Source organism: Euprymna scolopes, chromosome 8, assembly GCF_053919585.1.
Source record: "Euprymna scolopes isolate OS-2025 chromosome 8, ASM5391958v1, whole genome shotgun sequence".
Lineage (NCBI taxonomy): Eukaryota > Metazoa > Mollusca > Cephalopoda > Sepiida > Sepiolidae > Euprymna > Euprymna scolopes.
In genome coordinates, this window is record NC_136489.1 from 107,604,099 (window position 1) to 107,617,623 (window position 13,525).

The 13,525-nt window shown below is 32.2% G+C and overlaps 2 long non-coding RNA genes across 3 annotated transcripts in view; one reads left to right on the forward strand and one right to left on the reverse strand.

Annotated features, from left to right (window-relative positions):
* LOC145283708 (uncharacterized) overlaps positions 1-1,101 on the forward strand; it is a 173,546-nt gene extending 172,445 nt beyond the window's left edge. The window contains exon 3 of the long non-coding RNA XR_013868702.1: positions 183-1,101. This is a non-coding gene — a long non-coding RNA (uncharacterized LOC145283708). The remainder of the gene's footprint in view (positions 1-182) is intronic.
* Positions 1-13,525, reverse strand: part of LOC145283709 (uncharacterized) — a 647,798-nt gene that overhangs the window by 371,474 nt on the left and 262,799 nt on the right. The gene's annotated exons all lie outside the window — the stretch shown is intronic.

Consider the following 13,525-nt stretch of genomic DNA (forward strand, 5'->3'; position numbering starts at 1 on the left):
ACATGCATATATATATATATATATATATATGCACACACACAGAAAGAGAGAGGGAGAGTGAGACAAAGACAGAGAGACAGAGACAAAGAAAGAGAGAGAGAGAGAGAGAGAGAGAGAAATAATAAGAGATGGAGATATAATAAGATATTTTCTAAATTTTGATATTGTTTATTTCTTTCCAGTGCTTCACATCTCCAGTTTTTCCGGATACCCAGTGATTATCAACCCCGAGGTTACTGGACACCGGTAAGTAAACTAAACATTTCTTCACAGCAGGTCATGTTAAATATGATTTAATTTTTCTGTTTATGCATTTATGTTTTATGTTATACGACAATGAAACAACTTTTCAGTTTTACTTCCAATTTGACAAATTGATTAGGATGAGATATAATAAGAATATTTGCATTTTCATTTAGTTCCCTTCAGGCTGGGAACTGTCGTTTTTGTTTTATTGTTTTGTTTTTGTTTTTGTTTTGTATTTTTTTTTTTTTTTTTTTTTTTTGGTTTTTTGCTTGCGGAATTTTTGCTTAAAGGTAAACAGATGTATTATATAGTGATAAAAATAAAAGTAATTCTGACGTCAGACCAAATAAAATCAAGAAAACAAATTGCAGTGCTCCAATAAAGCGCCACTGTCCCTTCACAGCAGGTACACTAAATGGGTGCGGCCATTAATATAAACATTAATGATCGCGTGAAGAAAATCTCCACAACCCATGGATTAGTTTATTAAATGAAAAATATTTTACCCAATCTAACCATATTTGGGACAAATATACTATAATCTATGATTGGACGTTCAACAATAAATGTCCAACAGTTTTTTTTTATCGCCGTTCAATAAGAACACTACAGTATAGACTATAAAATTGCTAATAACACTGGCACTCTCATCTCATGGCACCGTCCTGTGATTGCTATCTTCAGTTCAGTAGGGCCTTGCCATTGTTTCGATAGCAATGTCTTTGAGATAACACTACAGCTAAAAATCCAAGAGTTAATATTCGGTGAATGTGAAGCTCAATTAGATAACACTTTCTACTGATGAGAAGGTGACAAAAGTTTTCCGCTTATAATAAGACAGCGCAAAAAAATAAATACCGTTGAACATTCATTCCTGTAAATAGAACGACAAATCGTGCATAAACTGAATATATATCGTACAAGATATCGTTTGATTACAGAAATAATTGGGAACTTTAATAGCGATTCTATATTTGATATTGATTTCGGGTAACCTATAAATCGTTCTTCGAAAAATCGCTGGCATAACTTTTGGATTAGTTCCTATGTATAAATAATTTTAAAATATACATATATATATATATATATATATATATATATATATATATATATATATATATATATATATATATAATCCTATATACATTGGCAAGGAAACACTTAATTTCCGAAATTTATAATAAATGATTGAACAAATACTGATCAGATCTTTTTTTTTTGCAAACAGCTGACATGAATGCATGCGATCACGCACTGTTATTTCTAAATATGAATTAGATAAACACTATCTATTTGACAATAATACGTATAATGTAAGCGTCCCGTGTCCTGCGTTTCTACATACATCAACAGAACCATCAAATCGTATTATTAAGCAAACATAATTGAGCTGGAAGGAAAGATCTAATAATCACGATCGAGAAAGCAACTTTGATAGCCAGCATGGCAGGCATATTATGATTGTTAACTTTTTCTTATTTCAAGTAACATAAAGTAATTGGCAAAATACACATAAATAAGCAGGAATCAACACAAAAAAGCGCATAATAAAGAATAAAGGAAACAAAAACGGGGAACGTTTAATTGAATGCTAATGCAAAAGTAACCCTCACATTAACAGATTTGGTAAACATAAAATGTGACACCCAAGTTATTTTGTTTATGGACTCTCTACAAAGTTTAGACACAAAGTCTAATTAAAATATTTCTTGAAAAGAAATGGATTTGAACCTGGTATACCCACGTTTATAGTCCGAATCATTAACCAATTAGCCACATGGTATTGAATTCGAAACTCTGCATAAGGACACTTTTTAATTGGTAAATGTATTGATCTACATTTCATTTGTCAATATTAACGATGCTTAAATCTTTGTGGAAAAACTACCAGCAGATATTTTTTTTTTATCATTACAACATAGAATAAACAGTTTCATAGTTGCATTTAGTAATTCAAGGTGAATAAAATTAAATGCATTGCAGGACATATGATAAAACTGTGAAACGACTTATTTTAATGCATAACTTGGTAAATCTAAACTTTGTCCAACGTGATGGATTTATTGGAAAGGCAATATGCAGTCGTTAAAAATGTGTTGTTTTTTAATTTTTATTTTTTTTATTTAGATTATTACATTCTGAACGTATTGGTGATAAAACCTGCTGAGTATTGCGCATGAAGTAGGAAAAACAATTTTTAAATTGGTAAATATTCGTGTATACGTCGGCTTATTTCCAATATGGCCGACTGCTTTTATAACAATATCAAACAAGGCGCGCATTTGATTTTAAGAAGAAAGTTCTTATTCGTACGACATGACTACTTTCAAGCAACGTGTGTATTCAGATTCTACCCGTTTTCCAAATTTGAATTTAGTTTAACTATGAAGTGTCACGGGCCGTTTTGAACACTGAGTATTATGCACCCGCAAATGGCAAGATGGCCACGGGAACTGAAAAAATGTAAATTACACAAAATATGGACCGTGTTGAAATAATAAAGTTATCATTTAGAAATCCATGGCAGACGGGAAATAGGTGTGTTACGATTCTGTAATTTCATCTAACAATTTAATAAACAATAGGCACTGCAACAATTGAACTCCAAAGACCTATCTTAAAATGTAGGTCTGTATTCTTCATAAGCATCTAAAGTCTGCCTATCGTTTATCAAATCTTAGTTTTAATTTTGCTGTTCTAATCTGTTAAATTAAATATCGTAAGATGGCACATGTATCGAGTTATATCTCGTGATATGAATATCAGATGATACCCAATAATGTTATAATGAATGGCTGCATCGCATAGACCGTTGTACTCTATTATTTTCGTCAGTCATATAGACTTACATCGGAAGAATCATTATGCAGGCCATGTAAATAAAACAATCGCGTCGGTCACCGTCAAGGTTCTGTAAACAGTGTAATCTAAAAACTATTGCTAAGCAATGAAATCATGCAACTCATTAACAGAACACAGAATACAGGGTTTATTCGAATTCATGAAGATACAGTCAGGGTTTCGTTGACATTATCGTACTCCGATAAGTAGTAAATTCTGAACCGTGAAAATGCTAACGTTTATAATCATCAAAACATACAAGAATACATTACATTTACTCTATTGCATAAGCCTCAGAGGATCATTGTAAACTTTCTGGATACACAACCTTCAATCCATTGTTCGATGCTGTGTAAATATTTTCCACGGTTAGCATGAAAAGTTTTACATCGGCGAAGACCTGGTAAGTTCTATCAGTTAAACGCATATCAGAACGTTTTCTATTAGGCATTTTTTTTTTTGTTGTTGTTGAATGCTCGGTATACAGTTTTTTAAAAACGTCCTCTGATGACATTGGCCGGACCAACTCATCCTTCCCTTAATATTATTGACTAGCAGGACCTGTGGAAATTTCACAGCGGACTCTTTCATATGTTGATGTTGGCATTCTGTGGATGTTCAGCGTAAATCAAGACGCGCTGGTGGTATTATAGCTTTTTTGTTACAACCTCAAAAGTATTTATCTAAGCTAGCGGGGACGCTCGATCGTAAAATACGCCTAAATGTGCTTGTATATATTATTATAGAGTCAATTCGATTCTTATAAAGTTGTGATTTTAAAAAAAAATCTATATAACTTGGTTTAATCAGCTGTAATCGAAACCGAAACCGAAACTTATGAAGAAATATATATATATATATATATATATATATATATATATATATATATATATATATTGATTTCCTTCAGCTATAAACGAAACCGAACCCCAAACTTATGAAAAATTCTTAGTAAAATTATTTATAAAACAAATAGATAACTTGAGTGCCATCAACTATAATCGAAACCGAAACAGAAACTTTTGTTGGTAAAATTATTTATTACAAGAAATTGAAGGTCATTACAATGAAACGACAACCACTGGGAAGGAGAAAGATGTAAGCGTGCTACACAAAGAACACACACACTATCGTATTTATATATAGATGATATCATTTCGAAAGTCAAGCCGATCTTACGGTAATTCAAACCGTTTGTGTCGACCACAGTTCGGAAAGAGTCGTTGTCAAATACAGAATGCATTTATCCTTTGCCTTTAACATCCACGTTTCAGGCGCATATATAACTATTAGAAACATAAGTGAATTGTAAAGTCTGAGTTTTAAAGCATAAATACAATCTTTTGGCCTTGGATGCTAACGCCAACCTATAGTTTACATCGTTTGAAATATTTAAATTATCAACATTTTCTACGATGCTGTAACTGATTCGTGCATCACGTGTAAGTTTATCGGCCATCTTCCTCCATAAAACTCATAGTTAGGAAACCTACGTAAAATATGAAAGTATTTGTATCTTAAATTTACATGTTCCTGGAACTTTTAGTGCCTATAAGCAGACTATGTGTACAAACACTTTAAAAATCACCGATACATATTGATTTCATGAAATTTCAATCATATGTTTAAATTTTCTTGGGAAGACAATGGAAGTGGTCCGGAGTTTGCAAAAGTCTTAAGACGCAAGAAATCTCTAAGAGTCGAACATTATTTTCAACTTCAAATGTATCTTATTTCGATAACGTATATATCATTTGTATACATGTTCCTGGAAAAAATATCCGCTAGGCGAATATATATATATATACGTACATCAATCATGGGGGAAACATTATATTTCAAATAAGTAAATCCGATTTTTATGAATGAGTTTTGTTTCTTCTAAGTATACTAGGGGAAAAGGAAGGAAAGGGGTAGTAAAAACAAAAACAAACAATAAGTAACACTCATTAAATCCCAACCAACCTCGGGTTTCCTGCTAGTTATTTATGTATACAGAAAAGGTGTTCGTATCAAAATGAAATGTGCACAACTTATTTCAACTACACATAAGAGTTTTAAGAAAAATCACTGGAAGAGATACAAATAAGAAGATAGACTTAACAAAAATGATTCAAAGAGGGATAGAGTATGAACAATATATATATATATATATATATATATATATATATATATATATATATGTATATATATATATATATATATATATATATATATATATATATATAAATGTTAAGGGGTCATAATAGGGGTAATGTTAAAAAAATTGACTGCTTTTTTTTCTTTTTTTTTTTTTTTTTGCTCAACACACACCTCCAAACACCCGGACAACAATATATATACATACTAGCATTTCAGCTCGGCGTTGTCCGGGTGTTTGGAGGTGTGTGTTGAGCAAAAAAAAAAAGCAGTCAATTTTTTTAACATTACCCCTATTATGACCCCTTAACATTTATTGTCTTGGGCTCAAATCAAGTTAGATCCATGTCCAAGGATCCTATATCTAAAATTTCAAGTGCTTAGACCCAAAATTGTCGGAGGAGTTTGGTAGAGTTCTCAAATGACAAATTGTTGAACTTTGACCCCTTAACAGCCAGAGTTTTGGCCGAAAACCGATTACAAAGATTTTCCTAAATCTCAGTACCCTGTATATCCATTTTCGAGTCTGTAGACTTAAAATTGGCAGAATTATAGCGTACAGAAATGTACACACACAGACAGACACACAGACAGGCACACCGACACGTTCACTTTTATAGATATATAGATATAGATAAAGGCCAACTTTTCTATGAGTTTGTGTCTGTGTGTGTACATTTTCCTTCTAAACTATTCTCAATTTTCAGTCTACAGACTCGAGATTTGACATGAGGGGTTTTGAGATATAAGAAAATCTTTTCAGTCGGTTTTCGGCCAGAAATTATGCTGTCAAAGGGTCAAAGTTCAACGGTTTCACCTGTGAAAACTCTACCAAAATCCTCCGTTAGTTTTGGGTCTAAACACTTGAAATTTTAGATGTAGATTACTTGGACATGGAGCAAACTTTTAAATTTGATTAGAGACCAAAACGATAAATTTTAAGGGGTCATAATTGTGGTCAAAGTTAAAAAAAATATTGACCTCGGCGGTCTCTATCAAGTTACTCAGCCAATTTTTAGTCTAAACATTTTAAATTTTGCATAAAATGTATTCAGACATAGGGCAAGTTTTATTTGATTTTTGACCAAAGATTTGGCTGCCGAAGAGATCAAAGTTAAAAAGATTTTACCTTTGCGGTGTGTAGTGAAATATTCAGACAATTTTCGGTCTAAACATTCGAATTTTTACATAAAGAGTATTCAAACATTCAGCAAACATTTTAATCAGTGATGCCAAGAGGTCAAATTTGAAAAAGTTTACTTTGCAGATTCTACCAAACTCCGCTGCCAAGTTTTGGTCTAAAGACTTGAAAAAAATTTAGATGTAGGTCTCTTGGGCATGAGTCAAACTTTTTGATACATATATATAGATACATATATATATATATATATATATATATATATATATATATATATATAGTCTTTGAAGTTTTTAACATTTGAAACCATACAAAAAATTACTTTTTATCAAAAAAAAAAAAATCTAGTCAGTAAGTCATTTAATCACCTGCAATCACCGCATGAACTCTCTCGAATTTATTATAATACCAATTTTTTTAATTTTTTATTTTTTATTTTTCAAGGGATCATCAGCTGTTTACCATGAAACACTGTTTCGGGGATTTAAAAACAAAACAGTATATTACATCATGGCTCACCAGCACCCTTAATTTTAGGAAGAAGACATGTAACAACAATTTGATCCAATTTCCTATTCTTAATTGCAATTACTAACCTTTTCATAGTATAAAAATGAATTTCTTACTTGTGCGATTCATCAATTTCCACATTTAAAATGGTTACATTTTTTAATTTATCAGTCTTGTATTTATAAGATTTGGATTAATCCATTTAACTACTTATCACCCCCACTATAATTAGTAGTTTGTATATTTACATTCTTATTCATTTAAAATTAGATATATAAATGTTAAAAATATTTTATTTTTACATATATACATTTTTTTTTTATCTGTAAATTTATTATATGTAATTATAAATACATTTTATACATTGCTAATATAGTTTTGTATGCACATAATGTTATGAACAGTACATATGGCCCGCGCTAAGCCGGGCTAAATTGCTAATATATAATATAAATTCTGAATCAGGATTACCCGATTAAAAGAAAGACACACCTTGATCGATAACAGAAACAGGGCAAGGATCAGATGTTTAAATTTCCAATAATCAGACAGGATGTAGTCAATTTAGACAGGGTATGAGAAAAGCTCAAAATCTCCCGAGATAAAGTCTATGAGCTCAATGTCATATAAAACGGAGTATATGAGATGCTTAAAGTCTAATGAGACAGTGTATGGCAGCTCATAACACTAGTAGAAACATAGTATAAGAGAAGTTAAAGTCTAAGCTGACATGGCATAAGAAAAGCACAATCATAAATAAAAAAGCGTATACGGAAAGCTTAAAGTCTAATAAGAGAGTTTATAGAAATAACTCAAAATCTTATGAGGGTATATGAGAAGCTCAAAATATAATGTCTGAGTATAGAAGTTCACGTCTCATGGGATAGAATATAGAAGCTCAAATACTGCGGGTAGTAACGATCGTCGTCAATCTAGGTAGTTATATTGTAACTTTTTACTTGATGTTTATTTTTTCAGTTTTTTTTACCAGATAAGATAGTGATGACTAGCTACGTGGAAGCGTACATAAACAAACCCTGAATAACCCACTTGTAAGGACAATGTTTTATTATACACAGCATATTTTTATGCACAACGTGCGTGATAGTGGACCAGATTTGATAGTTTTCTAATATATTAGGTCAATTGTTCTTTCTCTGGCACAGTGTAAGCAAGTAATACGCGCCACAAAGTTGGTCAACGACGAGAAGATATGTACCTGATCGCATAGGTTGGTTGCAGTATGAAAAATAAGATCCGACAGCTGGATTGAATTCCGTGCCGTGCCCAATAATAAGTTGTAATTATATATGGGCATCTAGAGTGTCTTATCTTAAGTAAAGGTAACACATCTAGTCGTTGATAACATCTGAATACAAAATGGCTTCACATTAGTCATTAGTCGTATGAATGTCATTGTCTTAAGAGGTAGTAAAAACTCAAGGCAATTTTATTGCTAAACGTAACTAATGAACATTTTCCACACGATTAACACGGATGTGCTTTTAAATAAATACACACACATGCATACACACACACACACACATACACACACACACACACATATATATATATATATATATATATATATATATATATATATATATATATATATATATATATAAGGTGCTTTAGCTGAATGCATGTCTGTGTGTGAGTTCATCTCATAGGGCTCGAATACGGCTGGGCCGATTTGTATGAATTTCACCCGAAGGTAATTTATGTGCCTGGCAATGTTCTTAGATAGGTTTTCTATCGGAATGTCTTCCATAATTATCGACAATCGATAATAGAACGAAAGAAGAAACAGTTGATTTTGACCAAAGATGACATTTTACAAAGTACCTTGATATTTTACAAAGTACCTTTGAGAAGTTTTATTAACACAACCCAAAAAGTCCGAAAATCAACAATAAGTTCAATAATCAACAATGACAGGGGCGCGATAAAAATGAATGTTCTTGTTTAAAACACAACTGAACCATGATACTTGACTTTTTTTATCTTAAACTTAAATTGAAGCCAGTATCACCGCACAAGTAGTAAGGGCAGGCATATGCAATCAACAGTAGGTGCTTTGATATGCCACGGGCATGTTTGAAGTAAATGATTTTATTTAGAGTACAATTGTAGCAGAATACATAACTATTATGCTTTAAACTTTTATTCAAACCATATATATATATATATATATATATATATATATATATATATATATATATATATATAAATGATTTTATAAAAACAACAGTTAAGTTCTCTACAGTGTAATGTATACTACGATGTATGGTGGATTAAATCACTACGGAGATAAATTGACGATTTTACCGATTTCGATAACAAATAGAAATACATGAGTGTGAAAGTTGCAGGAATCGGTATTAAATAGAGAAGTAGTTAACCACTTTAACAAAAATAATTTCCTCAGTGACAGGCAATATTGTTTTCGTTTTATTAGAACTGCAGCAGATGTGCTGTTATAGTATTAGCGAATCTCAGCGGAGGCTTCGTTTCTAGGGAAATTGTTCTTGATATATTCGAGGCCTTTGATAGGGTATGACATAAAGGTCTACATCACAAGATCCCCAGCTACCGTATTGCTGGAAATGTCTTCTCGGTTATTAAATCATTTTTTTCTGATGGTTTCATAGGAGTAGTGGTTGATGGGCAGAAATAAGAAGCTCACATTTTTTTATACTGGGGTCCCACAAGGCTCCATCTTAGACCTAACTCTTCCAGATCTACATCAATGATCTCCCAAATCACATTTTAAGATCAGTCGTAGACATTTATACTGACGACACTACCAGCTATGACAAAACTTCAAAGCCCATAAACGACCAAGATCTCTCTAATTATTTCTTCTCTTATTTTGATCACGTGGTACAATGTAGAAAGAGGTGGCTGGTTAATTTTAATACATCTACATCAAGCTTCTATATTTCCATAATCATTACTCTGATTCCCGTCACATATCAATTGAAATGAATGACTCTTGTCTTGGGGAGGCTTGATGTTTAGACAAGCTTCTGGATCTGACCTTTACTCCTGATCTGACATGGAGCACGCATATCAAATCTATTGCCAGGGTCGCTGGAATAATGGCTGGATCATTTTACCGCACTAGTAGATATCTCACTGCTGATGCAATTCTCTATCTGTATAAGAGCCAAGTGCATCCTAGGATGGAGTACTGTTGCCACATCTGGGCAAGAGATGCTAGAAGCAACATATCCTGTCTTTACAGAGTTCAAAATAGATGCCTCTGTTTTTTCCCTGCAATCTCTTTCCACACAGAAGAGACGTTGCTAGCCATTTATCTGCTCTATCGTTATTTCCATGGCTAGTGTTCGTCTAAGCTCCCATCTATGGTCTCCCTCTTGCAAAACTTTTACAAAACATACTCGTCTAGCTAAAACAACTATTAATAATATCCCCGACTCTTTATCTGTGCTTAAAACTAAACGCGTATTCTATCAATAAAGCTTCTTTCTTAGAACTGCACGCTTGTGGAACTCTCTTCGTTTTCCTACTTAATTGCTCAGTACAATATAGTCGTGTTCAAGTCGACGTAAACGAATTCTTGATGAATCGTCCCCTTAAGCAATCCAATTGACCAAATTTCCATTACTAACGAATACTACGATATTGCCCCATTAACCCTTATCCTCGAGTGGCCTCCGGGGCTTGATAAGTGATACCTGTAAAAAAAATCATTCGTTGATTATCATTTAATTTCGGGCAACCTCGGATCTCCCTGCTGGAACTCCGTGATACGGCATTAAAAATGAGTAGCAAAATACAGTACAGTACATAAGACACATGTATATAATCAAATAACATCATAAATAACACCGTAAGGCAGGATAAATGCCATAAGCAGGGACATGAAAAACATCGTATCCCACATCATAACCTGAAAAAAAGTATCCTAAGACCACCGTATCCAAGGGGTTCCACACACACACACACACACACACACACACACATATATATATATATATATATATATATATATATATATATATATATATATATATGAAGAGTCGTAGCAATTTCCAGGTTGGTATTTGGGGGCGCATTAATTCACTCCCAGTCTTTCTTTAGACATGCATTTAAGAGAAAGTAACTCTGATGAAAAAAAACCTACTATCTACTGTCCTGTGGCAGTCATCTGCACTGAAAAGGTTAGCAGTAATACTAAAAAGTGTGGTTGTTCTGCACAATGGCTTCATCACTATAAACAAATCATCTGTGTGGATTTCTGAGCAACTTAGTTGTTGTGGCGGAAGCTCATGCGCCGAAATCAACGGGAGAGTCCACTATAAAGAGAGAGAATGAGAGGTATATAAAGAGAGAGCAGTAGATAGAAAAATATATAGATACGGTTTTAGAGATACCAAATTTATAAATGCATTTCAAAAATGGATGCAATATACTGTAACCCCCCTTCTAACTAATATTTCATTAAGAGAAAATCGTAAGTTTTGAGAAATCTGACATATTATGACGAAATTAAAACCTGGATTTATCAGCATGTTCCATCTATAACCCAATAGGGTAGGGCAGGATCATAGCGGTACGTTACCTCCTCAAATTGAACTTCGCTATCGCTATTAGACGGCATTCAGTTGAAATCCTTGCTGTAGCCAAAACTGTATAATGTAAGAGGACTTTTGACGTATTTCATGAAGTTGATTTCAAAAGAAAAATAGTTGTTTCTTTCACCAGTCGTAAGTATTACATCGAACGCCAAAAAGGTTTCATTAAATCATTAAATCCTTTTAGGGTACTTTGGATAAACATTTTTTTTAAATCCCACACTGTGCCTTTTAATCGCTTTCAAAATATTATTAATATTTTTTGATCATTTGTAATTAATGTATCATACATTTGTTGGCATATTCAAATGCCCATTTGATGCGATTTTTTTTTATTTCGTAATGTAATAATCTTCACCCATTTAAACTAACAAATTTCATATAATAACTTGGACGACAAAAGAGCTTTAGAAACAATTCAGCTATTTTTTTATTTTTTTATTTCTTTTTTTTTTGCGTACATACAGGTAGTCCAAAAATGAAGAACCTTTTTTTAAAAATCAATTAGCATCAAAACAGCTCATTAATCTGGGGACAGAAGTTTGGCGATATAGTGGTCAATATTCAACAATTTGACCTTTGAGAACTCTACCAAACTCCTCCTACAATTTAGGGTCTAAACACGTGATATTTTATATATAGATTCCTTGGACATGTATCTAACTTATTAACTTTACTTGATCCCTAAACAATAAATGTTAAGAGGTCATAATAGGGGTCAAAGTTTTAAAAAATTGACCGTTTTTTTCCCCTCAGCATACACTTCAAAACACCTGGGCAACGCCGGGCACCGATTGCTAGTATATATATATATATATATATATATATATATATATATATATATATATATATATATATATATATATATAGCATAAATACGTACTTTCCGATTTTAATTCTAAATGAGAGTTATAAGGGTCTCGTTTTTGTTTTATTAACTGAATTTACAGATCGGGGTTTCAGCCTACGTTACTTTATCAGGGCCACTTGCATATATATATATATATATATATATATATATATATATATATATATATATATATATATATATATATTCAAGCATGTCTGATTGAACACGACAGAGTTATTTTTTCCCCGATTTTTCTGGATATCTTTTTGATTCGCCGAGCGGTATTTTTTTTTATTTCAATCGGAATTTTGTACAGATTGGCGTCCAAAAGTTGCTGTTCAGCCATATTCTACTCAAGCGCTTTCTATCGGTGCATCCGATTATCATCAGGAGCGCTTTTTGTTGTCGTTTTCTTTTTCTTTTCCTTTGAGGTATTTATAGTTTTTTAGAAGCGCTTGAGTAAAATATGACTGAACAAAAACTTTTGGGCGCCATTCTGTAGTACATGCCGATTGAAATAAAAAAGACCCATCCGCGGATCGAAAAGATATCCAGAAAAACAGAAAAAAAGAATAACTCTGTCGTGTTCAATCAGATGTGCTTGAATAATGACTTGCTACCAAACTATACAAATGCATACATACATATATATATATATATATATATATATATATATATATATATATATATATATATATATATATATACACATATATGTAATATATATATAAATATATATATATATAACTACTTCATTTACTAAATAAAATTAATATACGGAAGTATAGATTTATGCGTAAACTTTAAGTATTTACTTCAAAAGTGCTCAATACGTAGGTAGAGCTATTTACTAATTTATATAATATATATGGCGATTAAGCTACACTGAATATTCGGCGTTTCATCCACTAGGATTCGTCAGGCTTATGCGCGAATTCTGTGGTTGTTTATCGTTTTTATATGGTCCTCTTCTGTTAAGGATTTTAGTTAGCCAATCAGCTTTCTAGTATCCACCGCGCCCCTTCCTATCAGCCAATGGGCATGCATTTTATCGTACAAAGGATCTGTTTTAAAACTAGTTTAGTGGTTTAAGGCAGACATTTTTATATATATATATATATATATATATATATATATATATATATATATACATATGTGTACATACATATATGCACATATATATACATATATATATATACA